The sequence below is a fragment of the Octopus bimaculoides genome, chromosome 2 (assembly GCF_046866305.1).
Source record: "Octopus bimaculoides isolate indiv1 chromosome 2, ASM4686630v1, whole genome shotgun sequence".
Taxonomy (NCBI): Eukaryota; Metazoa; Mollusca; class Cephalopoda; order Octopoda; family Octopodidae; genus Octopus; species Octopus bimaculoides.
Genome location: NC_142929.1, coordinates 65,883,814 through 65,901,469, shown reverse-complemented (window position 1 = coordinate 65,901,469; position 17,656 = coordinate 65,883,814). Strand labels below are relative to the sequence as shown.

Below are 17,656 nucleotides of genomic sequence, written 5' to 3'. Positions count from 1 at the left end.
TAGATCAAAGAAATAAACAGAGAATTAATACAGAAATAAATCACAAAATGTGTGTGTGTGTGTGTGTGTGTGTGTGTGTGTGCATTTAAATATGTATGTATGACTGTATGAATGTGAGCCAATGAGGAAGTCTCTATGCAGTGGTAGGGACTGTTAAAAATAGCAGCCAAATAACACTTATATCACTTACTGTCTTAAAAGAAGGGAAGGCACATTGGATACTGAAGTCCTACTTACAATTTTTCTTTGATCATAGATCTGCTTGGTCATAGTTAAGTTGGAGTTAAATAACAACATATGTATATCTATCTATCTATCTATCTATACATACATACATACATACACACATACATTTGCTTGTACATGTAGTAAATCTTAATTTATTCAAAGATAAGGCTTCACTGTCACTACACTGTGCTTCTCATTTCTAAATATTATGTTGACTACACACACAGTGGTAGAAGAAAGTGCTCAAAGCATGTCAAAAAAGGTATTCATTTGCTCAAAGCAATAAGCTTTTTTTTGCCATTAGTTTGAGTTTCCTCATTTAATGCTCTATCTGATGACAGAGAATGCAAAATATGTATGCGTATGTATGTATGTATGTATGTATGTATGTATGTATGTATGTATGTATGTGTGTGTGTGTGTGTGTGTGTGTGTGTGTGTGTGTGTGTGTGTGTGTGTGTGTGTGTGTATGACAAAGAGGAGGGAATAAAAACAGGAGAGAGACAGAATGAGAAAGAGAGAAAGAAACAGAGATGAAATAAAAACATAAATCTGATGATGTGTTTATGTATTTCTTCCATTAAACACTGGAATTTAGAATGTATTCTCTTTAGTACAAGGCCAAGAAATGTTGGATCATTAAATTGGTAGATGGACTTAAATTTAGAAGGGATGGAAAGTGAGAGTATATGATGTTTATCCTTATCCTAAGGCCATAATCAATGGAATGAAGTGAAGCCATAAAATAAAACTCACTTCACTGGAAATGTATACTACTTTACAGAATAGTCTTTATGGAACAATAGTATTTATTGATTTCTTTTAAAATTATGTACATGGTTGATATTTTTAAGAGACAATGTGTAGTCATTCACTTAAAAATTTAAGGATCTTGTAGTGAATCTCTCCTGATAAAGCGTGTGCCAACAATGTGAAATTATGCTCATGAATATACTTGATGTTTGCATTAATTTAATTAAATTCTCATTAATAATTCAGTGATTACTATGTTGCTATATCAACAGGCATGCCTAATTGCTGGTAGCAATAATACAGTGGATGGTCTATACAGCCAGCAGTCTCATAGTCTCAGATTGGTGACACTAAAGCCAACAACCCCTCCTAAATATGTAACTGTAAGAGAACATGACTCCTACAACAAACTTGAAGTATAAATCATTAAACACACAGAGTATTTATTCTACATTCATCATCATCATCATCATCGTTTAACGTCCGCTTTCCATGCTAGCATGGGTTGGACGATTTGACTGAGGACTGGTGAAACCGGATGGCAACACCAGGCTCCAGTCTGATTTGGCAGAGTTTCTACGAAAATATAATTTCATTACTTTCTAGCTCACTTTCCAACTTTACTGAAAGTATGTGTTAGCTAGATTGTCACATCATACATGTATCTATGCGTGTGCATGCATGCACATACGCACACACACATTACTCCATCATCTTCTTGTAGAATGCTACATTCTAGAATGTTTCACCATATTTCAAGTAACATTTCTTTCTTCCAAAACTGAAGCCCTTTTGTATCAATAACTTTGACACTTTAGATTGCCACAGCTAATCTATTTTGCAAGTCAGTAAGTAGAGAATACATACTCCCATTCTGTATTTATAAAATAGAACACTCTTTCTCAATTTATTCACTATTTGTCTTTGGTTGAATCTACATCTTCTTCAGTCTAAAGAACCACAGATCACTCAACTCCTGTTTGTAAAATGTAAAGTAGATGAGAGATGAATCTTAACCACAGAGAGGACATAGGTCAATCCTGATAGAGCAGGTCTATATTCAAAAGCATTTCAGGCTTGAACATCTAATCTTTTTCTTCAGGTATAATATATCTAGGACTACATTATCCAAAGTGTCTTTTTTTGTTTTTAAGATAGTGTTGTATGTATGTGTGTGTGTGTGTGTGTGTCTCCTTGTCTTGATATTATGTGTTAATTGTAAATAAACGTCACTATCAGACAAGCAGAATCATTTCTTTGCAACCTTCTGTGAAAACATTACTTTGTTTGGAAACAAGTGAAGGTTGATGACAGGAAAAGCATCCAGCTACAGAAAATCTATTTCAACAAACTTCTAACATATGTAAGCATAGATAGATAAGTAGATATTAAAAAGAAAAATGCAGCTGGGAAGTGGTGAAATCAAGGGACATTAGTTGGCTGTTTCTCTTAGGTTAGTAACCACAAAGAGGTGCCATTATGGGCTCATCTATAGACATATTTTCTTTACAGACAACATTTCAAAGAAGTTCAAGATGAACACCAATTGCATCAACCTCATGGATAACAAGGAAACCCCTTATACAAGTGTTTCTGAACTGGGGTCTACATGGCCCTTGGGGTACATATCAGATTTTGTTTTATGTGCAATAAATTGTTTGCACTTCTACAATACTTTTTTAAATGCAATTCCTAATATTTAATTATAAAAATACAGCAAGATTTTTTTTATATACACTGAATGGCTATGGAAGTCCAGTAGAGTAAAACAGGAATGAAAGGGGGGAGGGGGTGTCCAAAGACAAAATAATGGTTGAGAATTACTGCCTTATACAGTAACTAAATATGCTAAAAATAGCAACCAAACCTTCAGATTACACTATACAGAGATTTTAAAAAGGGTATATTTGTTGATGTAATCTTAGATACACTGTCAGAAAGAAGTCAGGATGAACAGGCCAGAAAGTCTTTGACCATAGGTTTGCATAATATAAATGGACCTAGGTCTAAAGAACATAACCTAAAATGTCTGGTAAATCCTGCAAAACATATAGACAGTGCCTTCTCTTATTCAGCATTTCACCTCCATATGAAATATTAAAACATTCTTAGGATATAAATGCTGGCTATGTTGCTAGCATTAATACTGATGACAATGATGATGATGAAGAGCATGTTGTTGTTGTTGACACTCCGTCGCTTACGACGTCGAGGGTTCCAATTGATCTGATCAACAGAACAGCCTGCTCGTGAAATTAACGTGCAAGTGGCTGAGCACTCCACAGACACGTGTACCCTTAACGTAGTTCTCGGGGATATTCAGCATGACACAGTGTGTGACAAGGCTGACCCTTTGAATTACAGGCACAACAGAAACAGGAAGTAAGAGTGAGAGAAAGTTGTGGTGAAAGAGTACAGTAGGGTTCGCCACCACCCCCTGCCGGAGCCTCATGGAGCTTTAGGTGTTTTCGCTCAATAAACACTCACAACGCCCGGTCTGGGAATTGAAACCGCGATCCTATGACCGCGAGTCTGCTGCCCTAACCACTGGGCCATTGCGCCTCCATGATGAAGATGAGTACGATGATGAGTATAATAATGATGATGTGTATGACGATGATGATAAGCATCATGATGATGAAGTATATGAAGATGATGATAATGAGAATGATGATGATCATTACAATTGAGCGTGGCCGTTGCCAGTACCGCCTGACTGGCCTTCGTGCCGGTGGCATGTAAAAGCACCCACTACACTCTCGGAGTGGTTGGCGTTAGGAAGGGCATCCAGCTGTAGAAACTCTGCCAAATCAGATTGGAGCCTGGTGTAGCCATCTGGTTTCACCAGTCCTCAGTCAAATTGTCCAACCCATGCTAGCATGGAAAGCGGATGTTAAACAACGACGATGATATGATGATACGATGACGATGTGTATGATGATGATGATGACAATGAGCTCAATAATGATGGTAATGATGAAAAGTACAATAATGATGAGTATGAAGATGATGATGATGTTAATGATGACTAGCATGATGATGACGATGATGATGACGATGATGATGATCATAGTGATGAACATGACAATAACGACAATGAGGATGATAATGAGCATGAAGATGATGATGATAATGAGATATATACTTTGATGGTGGTCATAGTTACAAATGTCAAATCTGTGATATATTGACAAGAGGAATTGAATTTGGGGATGGTGATGGAGGTGGGCAGATGATTTTATTTTATGAAAAGTGGAAGATTGCAATTACTTGAGAAGCGATGGATAATATCAGTGTTGTTATTATCTAAGAACATGCCAAAAACGGTTTTCCGATGATTCCTACTCAGATTTATGAAAACAAATCAATCTATCAATGAATCATTTCAAAATCAATGAATATGAAGTGGACAACTAACTCTGTATTACTTCACTAGAATTTTGTATCATGTAGTAGTAGTAATAGTAGTAGTAGTAGTAGTAGTAGTAGTAGTAGTAGTAGTAGTAGGAATGATGTTGGTTGTGCTGGTGGTGGTAATAGTGGTTGTGATAGTGCTGGTAATAGTGGTTGTGATGGTAGTGGTGTTGGTGGTAGTAGTGGTTGTGGTGGTAGTAGCAGTAGTAGTAGTAGTAGTAAGCCATTTTGCTGATTGAGCAAGAAATATCTTTTTTTCAACTAAAATATTCCTAATATATAATATCTTGTAAAATCTAGGACAAATTTCTAAATTGCAACCAAACCAGATCAAAATACAAGATAAGTAAGGGACTGGCTTTTCCATCAAGAGAGAGAGGTGGTGGGAGGAGATAGAGGAAGAGAGAGAGAGAGAGAGAGTGGTAGACATACATACTGATAAAGGAAAAAGGGAAAAGAATGAAAAGCTAGGATTCTAAGCCATATGTTAGAACCATGGAATATTCCATGAAAAAAAATATACATATTTCTTTTCTTCTCTAAGATTTCAAAAGTATCCATTAAAGAGCTACACACACGCGCACACACAAGTATGTACAAGTATATGTAGATAGATAAACATATACATGCATATATACATATATCATAGCAGTATAGAATAGGCAGAACATATACACACACACACATATGTATTTTCACACACACAAAGTATGTATGTATATGTAGATAGATATACATACAAACATACATGTGTGTATAAATGCTGTCTACTGTACAGCTACTATGACACTGGCTTCTGGGAAACAGCTAGTTGCATACCACCTCTACTCAATACACTTATCTCTCCCCTTCTTGCCACTCCTACTATGACCCCCATGAACTATTACAGCCAAACCTTCCTTATGTTCCTTATGTCAATCTAATGAAATTCCCTCACTACTCATGTTTTTCCTGCACATGTCAACTTGCAGATGTTCAAACTGAGCATTGTTTTCACCAACTTTACTGCGACTCTGTAAAAGCCATGGATCCTGTATGTGTTGACCAACCTACAAGGCCAAAGAAGGTGCACTAGAAGAAAACAACTACAGAAGCATCAAACTGATGACCCATGTTACAGAAAGAGTTATATCACAATTAGTCTGGATACAATGTGATTCAGCTTTGTATCAGGAAGATATAATAACAAGGCCATCTTCCCAGAGATGCAACTGCACAAGTACATGGGTAAGAGTAAATCCTGATCCTTAACAGCCATTGACCTGCAGATTTCCTTTGACAAAGTTCATTCCTTTGTAGCCTGGTAGACAAGGAATCTAGGAGTAGATGAATGGTTTGTGAGGCCATATAAGCCATCTACAGAAGTACAGTGACAGTGAGATCAATGATGTATTTAGCATGCAAATAGGGTCCATTAGGGTTCAATTCTCAGCTGCCTCTTGTTTATTATACTCTTCCAGGTTATAACAGAGGAGTTGTTCATGAGAATTCTTGTATGCTGATGACCTAGTTCTTATAACTGAGTTTACAGAATATTTGGAGAAGAAATTTCAGACATGGAAGCAAAGCCCACAATTAAAAGGCCTCAAAATAAACTTAGCAAAAATTAAACTTTTAATAAGAGGGAAATAAGTCATCAGGGAAATGATTGTGTTCTGTATGCTGAAAAGAAGTGAGATAGAAATCCCATATAAATGTACCCAGTATAAACTATGGCTGCATGGGAAGTGTATTGGGATTACATGCAGACTGACAGTGAAGGTTGATTTTATAAGTGGTAGATGCACAAGATTAGTTAGTAGTTGAAACATACGTGAATAAATTCCCTCAAATGCTCAGAAGACTCTCAGAAGTAGTTGAAAGCTTTTGTTGTTTAGGTGACCTAATTAGCAGTGGAGGAGAGTATTCCAAAAGCATGATAGCCAGGGTGGAAAAAGTTCAGGGACTTATTACTTCTGTAGGTGGCGAAGGTTTCTCTTTGCATATTAAATGCTTGTCAATTATATGGTTGTGTAGGGTAGCAAGCTGGCAGATTTATTAGGGCAACAAGTTGGGCAAAACGCTTAGTGGTATTTCATCTGTCTTTATATTCTGAGTTCAAATTCCGCCGAGGTTGACTTGCCTCTTATCCTTTCAGGGTCAATAAAATAAGTACCAGTTGAATACTGGAGTCAATGCAATCGGCCTGCCCTTCCCCTAAAGTTGCTGGCTTTGTGCCAAAATTTGAAAACAAATTATATGTTTGCATATTAAGTGAAATGCTGCACAGTTGTGAAACTGGACCTCGAATGCAGACGATTTCCAAACACTATAAAGAAATGAATTGAGCATGTCTGCAAGAAGCATAATGTTTGCATGCATGAATGATGACAGAGCACAAATGAATTGTGAGAAAAACTGGATAAAAGAGGTGTCAGATATAGTGGAACAGAAGGCTACACTAGTTTGGGCACATGATGCATATAGAGCATGACAGTTGCATAAAGAAGTGCCAAGTACACAAAATAGGTGGAACCTGTAAAGAGGGAGATGTAGGAAGATGTGTGTGTGTGTGTGTGTGTGTGTGTGCACATGTGACAGAAAGAGCACCAAGCCATAAAGAAACCTGCCTCACTAAATTTTCATCTGACCGATGCAAGTATGAAAAAGTGGTCATTAAAACACACATACACATATACACATTGTAGACAGCTGTCTATATTCATTATATATATATATATATATATATATATATATATATATATATATAAGCAATGTTAATTCTCTAAATGAAGTATTAACAGTAACTGCACGATAAAGTGTAGTATATTGCCACTTAAGTGTGGCTGACCCCTAGGGGTGGATGTTACTGTTGCTTTTAGCCCCAGGAGGACATCTCCTCCAGCTGGCTTATCGACACACGACTGTGTCCTGTTTGCCAAGGGAGTTATCCCTCTCACCACGACCAGCAGCACGAACGTATCCGGATTTCAGGGTTATTTCCCTTCTTCGGCGTTCGACAGCTGATGACCTTGGTGAGAGAGAAAAACCTGGCAAAATCTTATATCTTCTTTTCCAGTGACATTCTTCACTGATATTGAAAAGGTGAAAACAAGCAATGTTAATTCTCTAAATGAAGTATTAACAGTAACTGCACGATAAAGTGTAGTATATTGCCACTTAAGTGTGGCTGACCCCTAGGGGTGGATGTTACTGTTGCTTTTAGCCCCAGGAGGACATCTCCTCCAGCTGGCTTATCGACACACGACTGTGTCCTGTTTGCCAAGGGAGTTATCCCTCTCACCACGACCAGCAGCACGAACGTATCCGGATTTCAGGGTTATTTCCCTTCTTCGGCGTTCGACAGCTGATGACCTTGGTGAGAGAGAAAAACCTGGCAAAATCTTATATCTTCTTTTCCAGTGACATTCTTCACTGATATTGAAAAGGTGAAAACAAGCAATGTTAATTCTCTAAATGAAGTATTAACAGTAACTGCACGATAAAGTGTAGTATATTGCCACTTAAGTGTGGCTGACCCCTAGGGGTGGATGTTACTGTTGCTTTTAGCCCCAGGAGGACATCTCCTCCAGCTGGCTTATCGACACACGACTGTGTCCTGTTTGCCAAGGGAGTTTTTCTCTCTCACCAAGGTCATCAGCTGTCGAACGCCGAAGAAGGGAAATAACCCTGAAATCCGGATACGTTCGTGCTGCTGGTCGTGGTGAGAGGGATAACTCCCTTGGCAAACAGGACACAGTCGTGTGTCGATAAGCCAGCTGGAGGAGATGTCCTCCTGGGGCTAAAAGCAACAGTAACATCCACCCCTAGGGGTCAGCCACACTTAAGTGGCAATATACTACACTTTATCGTGCAGTTACTGTTAATACTTCATTTAGAGAATTAACATTGCTTGTTTTCACCTTTTCAATATCAGTGAAGAATGTCACTGGAAAAGAAGATATAAGATTTTGCCAGGTTTTTCTCTCTCACCAAGGTCATCAGCTGTCGAACGCCGAAGAAGGGAAATAACCCTGAAATCCGGATACGTTCGTGCTGCTGGTCGTGGTGAGAGGGATAACTCCCTTGGCAAACAGGACACAGTCGTGTGTCGATAAGCCAGCTGGAGGAGATGTCCTCCTGGGGCTAAAAGCAACAGTAACATCCACCCCTAGGGGTCAGCCACACTTAAGTGGCAATATACTACACTTTATCGTGCAGTTACTGTTAATACTTCATTTAGAGAATTAACATTGCTTGTTTTCACCTTTTCAATATCAGTGAAGAATGTCACTGGAAAAGAAGATATAAGATTTTGCCAGGTTTTTCTCTCTCACCAAGGTCATCAGCTGTCGAACGCCGAAGAAGGGAAATAACCCTGAAATCCGGATACGTTCGTGCTGCTGGTCGTGGTGAGAGGGATAACTCCCTTGGCAAACAGGACACAGTCGTGTGTCGATAAGCCAGCTGGAGGAGATGTCCTCCTGGGGCTAAAAGCAACAGTAACATCCACCCCTAGGGGTCAGCCACACTTAAGTGGCAATATACTACACTTTATCGTGCAGTTACTGTTAATACTTCATTTAGAGAATTAACATTGCTTGTTTTCACCTTTTCAATATCAGTGAAGAATGTCACTGGAAAAGAAGATATAAGATTTTGCCAGGTTTTTCTCTCTCACCAAGGTCATCAGCTGTCGAACGCCGAAGAAGGGAAATAACCCTGAAATCCGGATACGTTCGTGCTGCTGGTCGTGGTGAGAGGGATAACTCCCTTGGCAAACAGGACACAGTCGTGTGTCGATAAGCCAGCTGGAGGAGATGTCCTCCTGGGGCTAAAAGCAACAGTAACATCCACCCCTAGGGGTCAGCCACACTTAAGTGGCAATATACTACACTTTATATATATATATATATATATATATATACGTACATTTATATATAATGAAAGAAAGAGAAAATGGAATTCACACGATTCTTTATTAATCACTACAATCGTTTTTACCCATCTTGTATCAGTCCCTCACAAGTAAGGTTCTGCACAAATAGGTGCATCATTTAGGGCAGATATACCTCATCAGGTGACTTATCTAAAGGTACTTCATTCTTTCATCTCCATTGTGCTTATTTTGATTAGAATACATTTTGGTACCTTTTGACAAGTCACCTGTGACAAGGCACATCTGCACAGCTATTTGTTCAGCATCTCATCTGTGAGGGAACGATACGCAAAGAGTTCAAACAATCATAATGATTAACAAAGAACCTCGTGAATGCCATTTTCTTTTTCTCTCATATGTTATATAAATGAAGGAATTTCTGAAGTAAATCCACTGGCACTTATATCCACACTGTTGATGACATCAGGTAGCCAAATACAGTGAACGGGCTTTAAACAGCATACTACCAGGTGTATACCCAAATTTAAAATTATTACATATACATACATACAGATATATTATATATATATATATATATATATATATATATATATATACAAGTGGAATTATTAAGTTAAAGAATACTGGAACCAGCCTCATAAAGAGGAAGACTGGAAGACTGGTTGTTGTAAAGGAAGTTACCTTAGCTTAGCTTCATTCTGTTTGATAAAACATATTTAGTAAAAGATAAGCAGAAAGCCCTTAAGCATCAGAACTAAGTTTTTCTTGAAATAAATATATGTATATATCTATGGTAATATGCAGTACTAGATGACTTGACTGCCAGTTTTCAGGTTCAAATATTAATCACATAGCCATCATTTCCTGTTTACTATCATTCCTCATATTTATTTAAATCTCATCTCAACATAGCATCACTGCCACCACTGCTGTCTCCAGAATAGTCCAGTCAGGCTTAACAATCATGCCCCACAACCACACCATCAGCTCTGTTTTCTGAAACCTCCACACTACTCATCTCCTGCCATATCTCAACAACACCTACAGTATATGCAGGGAAATGTTATACGCTTACTTTATCTTCCCCCCAAAATATCAACACCATCAGGATCAACAATTTCAGAAGTCGGGGAGTAGTAGACCCTTTCAAAATTCACCTCAAAAAAAGAATGAAACAGAAATAATGAAATAAAAAATAGAAGCACGCGCACATGCACACACACACACAATGTACAAAATGCAACAACTTTACTATCCAGAGAAGTGTGAAAATAGTTACTTAAACAAATTACTGCTTACAATATGTTGATTCTCTACTTGTAGAATGGTTGGTTTGTCTACTATAAGACCATTCTTACTTAATATTTCTCAAACCTGATCTATTGATAGAAACTTTAAAAAAGAAGATATTTTATATCTATCTATATACACCATATATATATATATATATATATATATATACACACACACACACACACGCATATATATATATATATATATATATATATATATATATATAAATAAAGAGAGAGAGAGAGAGGCTGAGAGAAAGAAATGTTTTTGTGGCTGTTTGTTGCTTTTGTTGATATTTTCTTTTATGTTTTTTTATGAGTTTTCAGAGGGAAGAGATGGGGTGTTGCACATTTATTTATTGTTTGATTGTTATTTTAGTTGTGATAAAGAATGTTATTCAATGGATATAGAGGGGATGAAGGAAGTGGGTGGCTGATCAATTATGCCGAAATATGATGAATATATTATTAAAGCTGAAGTATTGGTTAGGTTCTTTCTTTCTTCTTCCATTTTCTGTCTTTCTTTCAGTAAAGTTTTAGGCTCTGGTATTAAAAATTAAACCATAGCATTTTCCTAAATGAGAGATTTTCCATTCAACAACAGTGAAGTTATATACCATTAACAGGATGGAAAATGTTATCCGTGAAGTTAAAATTAACCATTAGACAAAGGGAGAAAAGCTTTCGGAACAAAGGCACTTGTCAGAGTGAATTACTGTTCAATGCACACACAATCTGTGGAATCTTCCAGTTGGAAACACAAGTAGATGTTGTTTTCAGTGCTTACTTTATGGAATTTCAGGAAGATTATTTAATATACTTATCCTAAAACTGAAAAGATTACTACGCCATCCCCCTGCCCTAGCTCACCTCATCTTGCACTTTCACATGCTGGTTGGCAGTCTATCCTGTCAGTTCTCCATCCTTCATTTTATGTTTCCACTTGCTGACTATGTCTTTCCTATAGCTTCAAGCTAATAATTTGATGTACTAATAGCCTATTTATCTTTCTCTCAATCTTAACTATATTCTTTCATATTCACTACCTGTTTCTCCATCCATCTATCTGTCTGTCTTCTGCTTTACATTTTCAACTTCTGGCTCAATATTTTTACATCTACTTCAACTACATCCTTAAATGTAATGTCTACTAGTTTCTTTGTTCATCCATCTGTCAACCAGGTTCCATTTTAGATGAGCCAACTAGAGAGTCGATATGCAATAGCTTAGCTGCTAGAAATAGCAGTCAAGTCACTTTCTAACCATACCCTTCTGCCTTACGATGCGAAGGATACATTTGACAATAGGATAAGGATAAAGACCCCCTTTGGTCATGAATGGCCATGGGATTGCATCTAGAAAGCTCTCCTCTGAGGCACAAGTCCGGGCAAGGTTGTTTATGGAAGACCAGCAGTCACCCATGCATAACAGCCTCCCCTCTCCACACCACTGATGTTATCCCAGTGAAAGGCAAAAGCCAATAGAGCTTGGCACCAGTGATGTTGCAATTCATTTCTAAAACTGAGTGAACTGGAGCAATGTGAAATAAAATGTCTTGCTCAAGAACACAACACACAACCTAACCCAGGAATTGAACTCACTACTTCATGATTGTGAGCCTGACGCTCTAACCACTGAGCATGTGCCTTCACATCTTTGACAATATAGTTATGGATACACAAATTTGGGACATCTGATCAGGGCTCACCTACTTTTGAGCCTGAACAATTGCAGTATAGTACACTGCATGCTGTACAAACCCAGCTGATAACTACTATCTGAGCATGAAACTCATTGTAGCTCACATTTGATTCTTATGTTTATTATTCCCTACCACATGATCGTGGGTTAAGTCCCACTATGAGGCACCTTGGACAAGTGTCTTCAACTATAGCCCCAGGCTGATCAAAGCCTTATGAGTGGATTTGGTAGACAAATAGGAACTGAAAGAAGTCTGTTGTGTACATGGGTGTGTGTAGGCACATAGGCTTTTATATATATATATATATATATATATATATATATATATATATATATATATATATATATATACATACACAGGAGTAAAGGAATGGAGAAAATAAGATCTGGGCTACATATGTTTCGCAGTGAGTGGAACCTCGGAAATGGTAAATATCCAAGCGAGGTATATACCACAGATTACTCTTCAAGCCAAGAATATCTTGAATAAATGAAAGTTTACATTGTCACAAGGAGGTACGTGGTAATATTCTGATTGAATCTTCCATGTGTTAACATGTACCTCATTGCAACAATGTAAACTTTTATTTAATCAAGATATTCTTGGCCTGAAGAGTAGCCTACGGTATACACCTTGCTCGGATATTTACCACTTTCGAGGTTCCGCTCGCTATGAAACACATGTAGTCCAGATCTTATCTATTCCATTCCTTAACTCCTGTATTCTTATTCACACACCTGGCAACCCTGGTTGCCTACCATGAAATATAAAAAGAACTATTTTCAATTTATTGTACTACAAAAAGAAAAAAATCCACAACCTTCCATTTCAAACTACTATTGTTCTTGAAAGTTGTTTTTTGTATTTACTACGGTTTGCTTGAAGCTAACTTTCTTCCTACACCTCGATCCTTGAATTTTACATATATATATATATATATATATATATATATATATATATATATATGGCATCTTGGGCAAATGTCTTCTACTATAGCCTCGGGCCGACCAAAGCCTTGTGAGTGGATTTGGTAGACGGAAACTGAAAGAAGCCCGTCGTATATATGTATATGTATATATATATATATATATATATATATATATATGTGTGTGTGTGTGTGTCTGTGTTTGTCCCCCTAGCATTGCTTGACAAATGATGCTGGTGTGTTTATGTCCCCGTCACTTAGCAGTTTGGCAAAAGAGACTGATAGAATAAGTACTAGGCTTACAAAGAATAAGTCCTGGGGTCGATTTGCTCAACTAAAGGCGGTGCTCCAGCATGGCCGCAGTCAAATGACTGAAACAAGTAAAAGAGTAAAAGAGTAAATATATATATATATATACACACACACACACACACATACACAAAAGGGCTTCTTTCAGTTTCCATCTGTCAAATCCACTCACAAGGCTTCCGTTGGCCTGAGGCTATAGTAGAAGACATTTACCAAAGGTGCCATGCAGTGGCACTGAACCTGGAACCATGTGGTTGGGAAGCAGATGTGTGTGTGTGTGTTTATGTTTGTCCCCAACCACCGCTTGACAACAGGTATTGGTGCGTTTATGTCCCTGTAACTTAGTGGTTCAGCAAAAATGACTGATAAAGTAAGTGCCAGGCTTAAATAAAAACGAAAATAAGTACAGGGGTTGATTCATTTGATTAAAAATTCTGCAGGGCGGTGCCCCAGTATGGCCACAGTCTAATGACTGAAACAAGTAAAAGATAAAAGAGATGTACACATACATCAGCTAACTCTCACACACAAACATACCACCAGGTTAATTTCTAGTTCTCTTAAAGTAAAATCTCTGTTGTTTCTCTCTTTCACTTGTTTTTTTCAGCCACTGGACAGCAGCTATGCTCGGTTTAGTCAAACAAATTAACCCAACTGTTCTCATATGTTGTTTTTTTTTAGTATTATTATTTCTTTTAAGAGGTAGTGTGATAAAGAATGATTAAGAGGAAAATATGGAGGACAGAACAATGATAATGATATCCTTCTGGAACTGTGAAAATGTGTAATAAACTTAGGAATCAACACACACATGCACGCACACGCGCACACACACATAATATATGTACTTGCGTTATATATGTGTGTGTGTGTGTGAGTGTATATATATACATGCATTATATCTATATATACACACATATATGCACACATATACGTATATGTGTATATACATACATACATTATATATGTATACATGTAGGTATGTATGTTTATAAACACTGTGTGTGTATATATACATATACACACATACACACGCTTATTTACACTTTATATATGTATGTGTGTGTGTGTGCTTATACACACACACACACACACATATATATATATATATATACATATACATACACAAACAGAGGATGTAATCATTTTCTCCATAACATTTTAATGGATTTTTAACACATTTATAATAAAGGAAATTTAAACATTGTTTTATAAACAAATATTTTATGTTTAAATGATAGGTCTATAATATTTTGTTCATAAATGGTATGGGAAATGTGAAGAAATAGATAAAAAGCATGTCAGAAGAATATTAATGGCACTTTTGAATATATGCCTCTCTACTATGTGTGACCTCATAAACGAACTATTGTTTAACAGAGTTTTAATTAAATGAACAGCTGATCTTTATTTCAAATCAAAATATGACACACAATCAAACTGCCATTCAAGGTCAGCTGGAGGCCAAGCAAACTGAGCCAATAGAGAATGTAGGAAAAGAAGAAAGAACTGAAGGGGAAAAGAAGAATTAAATATTGTGAGGAAGATAGTGAGTGATTTTACAGATAAATTTACAGAAGAGTGTCAATGAAATATATGATAAAACCTTGAATGAGTAACATTTGTTTGAAGAATTTGAGTGTGTAATATTTGTTTAAAATGGGTTTACATAATGTTTATTTAAAGAGAGAATGAGTTTGTTTTCACAAGATTTTCAATGAGTAATCTTTTATCATTTACTTGTTTCAGTCATTGGATTGCAGCCATGCTGGGGCACCACTTTGAAGAATTTTAGTCAAATGAATCAATGCCAGCACTTATTCTATTGATATCTTTTGTCAAACCATTAAGTTACAGAACATAAACACACCAACACCAGTGGTCAAGTGATGGTAGAGGGCAGACACACGCGCGCGCGCGCGCACACACACACACACACACACACACACACACACACACACACACACACACACACACACACACACACACACACACATATATGAGAGTGGGCTAAAAAGTTCATAGGTTGACTATGAAGGAGTGATGTCAGAGCTGTGAAATCTTGCATGCATTAATTTCATCTCTCCTTATAAATAACTGCATTGTTTCTTTCAGGTAAACTAACATTTGACTGTTCAAAGAAAACTTCAAAAGTAACTAGAAGTGACTTCTCTTGAAAGTGGACAAAATTTGGCATTGTGGTCTTACCAAGTACCTGCAGAAAAAGGGTACGGCCTCCAAGGACATTCATGCTGGCACGGTTGTTACATTAGTGTATGACACTCCAGATTTATCAACAGAGCAAAAGTGGGCAGCTGAATTTAGGAGGGGAAGTTTTATGACCCAACATCTGGACGTCCTGCAACTGCCACCACTGAGCAAAACATTGTGTTTACCATATGGTGATGGATGACAGAGGATTGATTATAAATCAAATAGCCAATGCTATTAACATTTCACATGAGAAAGTTGAGAATATTTTGTAAAATGAACTAGGCATGACGAAGGTGTCTGCTCGGTGTCTGCTACATCTTCTGACACCTGATCAAATGTACACCAGGCTGATCACATCACAGGAAAATCTGACATTATTCGAGGCAGATCCAACTAGTTTTCTTGAACGTTTCTTAAGTCAGGATAAGTGTTGGCTTCATCATTGTGAGCCAGAGTCAAGAAGACAATCCATGCAGTGGAAACACCCATCCTCACCTGCTCCAAAGAAGGCTAAGGTTAGTTCATCTGCAGGAAAGGTGATGGTCTCAGTTCTTTAGGAAGCAAAAGGCATTGTGTTTATTGACTATCTTCAAAAGGGCCACTTCATCAAAGGAGAGTACTATGCCAACTTGCTGAGACAGTTACAAAAGGCTAGCAAGCCCAAACGCCCAGGAAAACTGATGAAAAGGGACTTGTTTCATCAGGACAATGCTCCAGCATGCAAATCTTTGGTTTCAATGGCTGCTGTAAGTGACTGTGGCTTTGAACTGGTTGATCACCCTCCTTATTCTCCTGATTTGGCCTCATCTGACTATCTTGTGTTCCCCAACATGAAAAAACACTCGAGTGGGTACCAGTGTCACGGTGATGATGTCATATCTACTGTTGACCTTTTTTGGCCAACAAAACAAAAGCGTTTCCATTAATGGGATTCAAGCACTGTAACAATGTTGGAAGAAGTATGTAGACCACAAGGAGAGTATGTTGAAAAGTAAACCTCATTTGGTCATATTCCAGGAGAGCATCTTGGTTAGCCTATGAACTTTTCAGCTGATCCTCGTGTGTGTGTATACTTACATACACACACAATGGGATTCTTTCAGTTCACAAGGCTTTGGTTGGCCTGAGGTTATAGAAGACACTTGCTCAAGGTACCACACACTGGGGCTGAACCTGGAACCATGTGGTTGGGAAGCAAACCTCTTATTACACAACCACAATGTTTGTGTAAAAAGAATTTGTATGAATAACCACTGCTTTAAAACCTGGTTCAGTGTTTCAATGAATAACTTGTTTTAAAAAGAGTTTCTATTTAAGAGAATTTTGATTGGGAAACTTTGGTATTAAAGATAAGTTTCAAAGAATAACTTTTTTTAAACAGTTTCAATGAGTAACTTCTGTTTTGAAAGAGAATTTTAATGAGTAAAGAAATAATTTAATGATAATTTAAATAATTTGATTTAAGTTTCAATGAATAACTAATGATCTAATAAGAATTTTGTTTTGATAAAGAACTGTTTGGAGTTGACATTTTAATCTCTCTCTCTCTCTCTCTATCACTCATAATTGAATATGCTGGCTTGGTAGCAGAAGATAAATTTTTTTTGCAACTGATACTTAATTTATCGACCCCAAAAAGATGAAAGACAAAGTTGAACTCGGTGGAATTTGAACTCATAATGTAGTGACAGACGAAATACCACTAAGCATTTTGCCTGGCGTGATAATGATTCTGCCTGCTCACCGCCTTAATAATAATAATGATAATAATAATAATAATAACAAGCACTCAGAGAGTGACCTCTGCCAAGGCAACACCAACGTCATCTCAATGATTAGCCAGATATGATTTTTAAAATGAAAATATCTGAAATAAGCTCAACTGCTCTCAAAAATTAAGTGAAAAAACAGGAAAAATAATCCAAAATCCTTGTCTGGTA

General features: G+C 37.2%; 1 protein-coding gene across 2 annotated transcripts in view; it reads right to left on the bottom strand.

Annotated features, from left to right (window-relative positions):
- The window catches only part of LOC106868679 (uncharacterized), a 150,103-nt gene that overhangs the window by 83,913 nt on the left and 48,534 nt on the right, over positions 1-17,656 (bottom strand). The window lies entirely within an intron of this gene.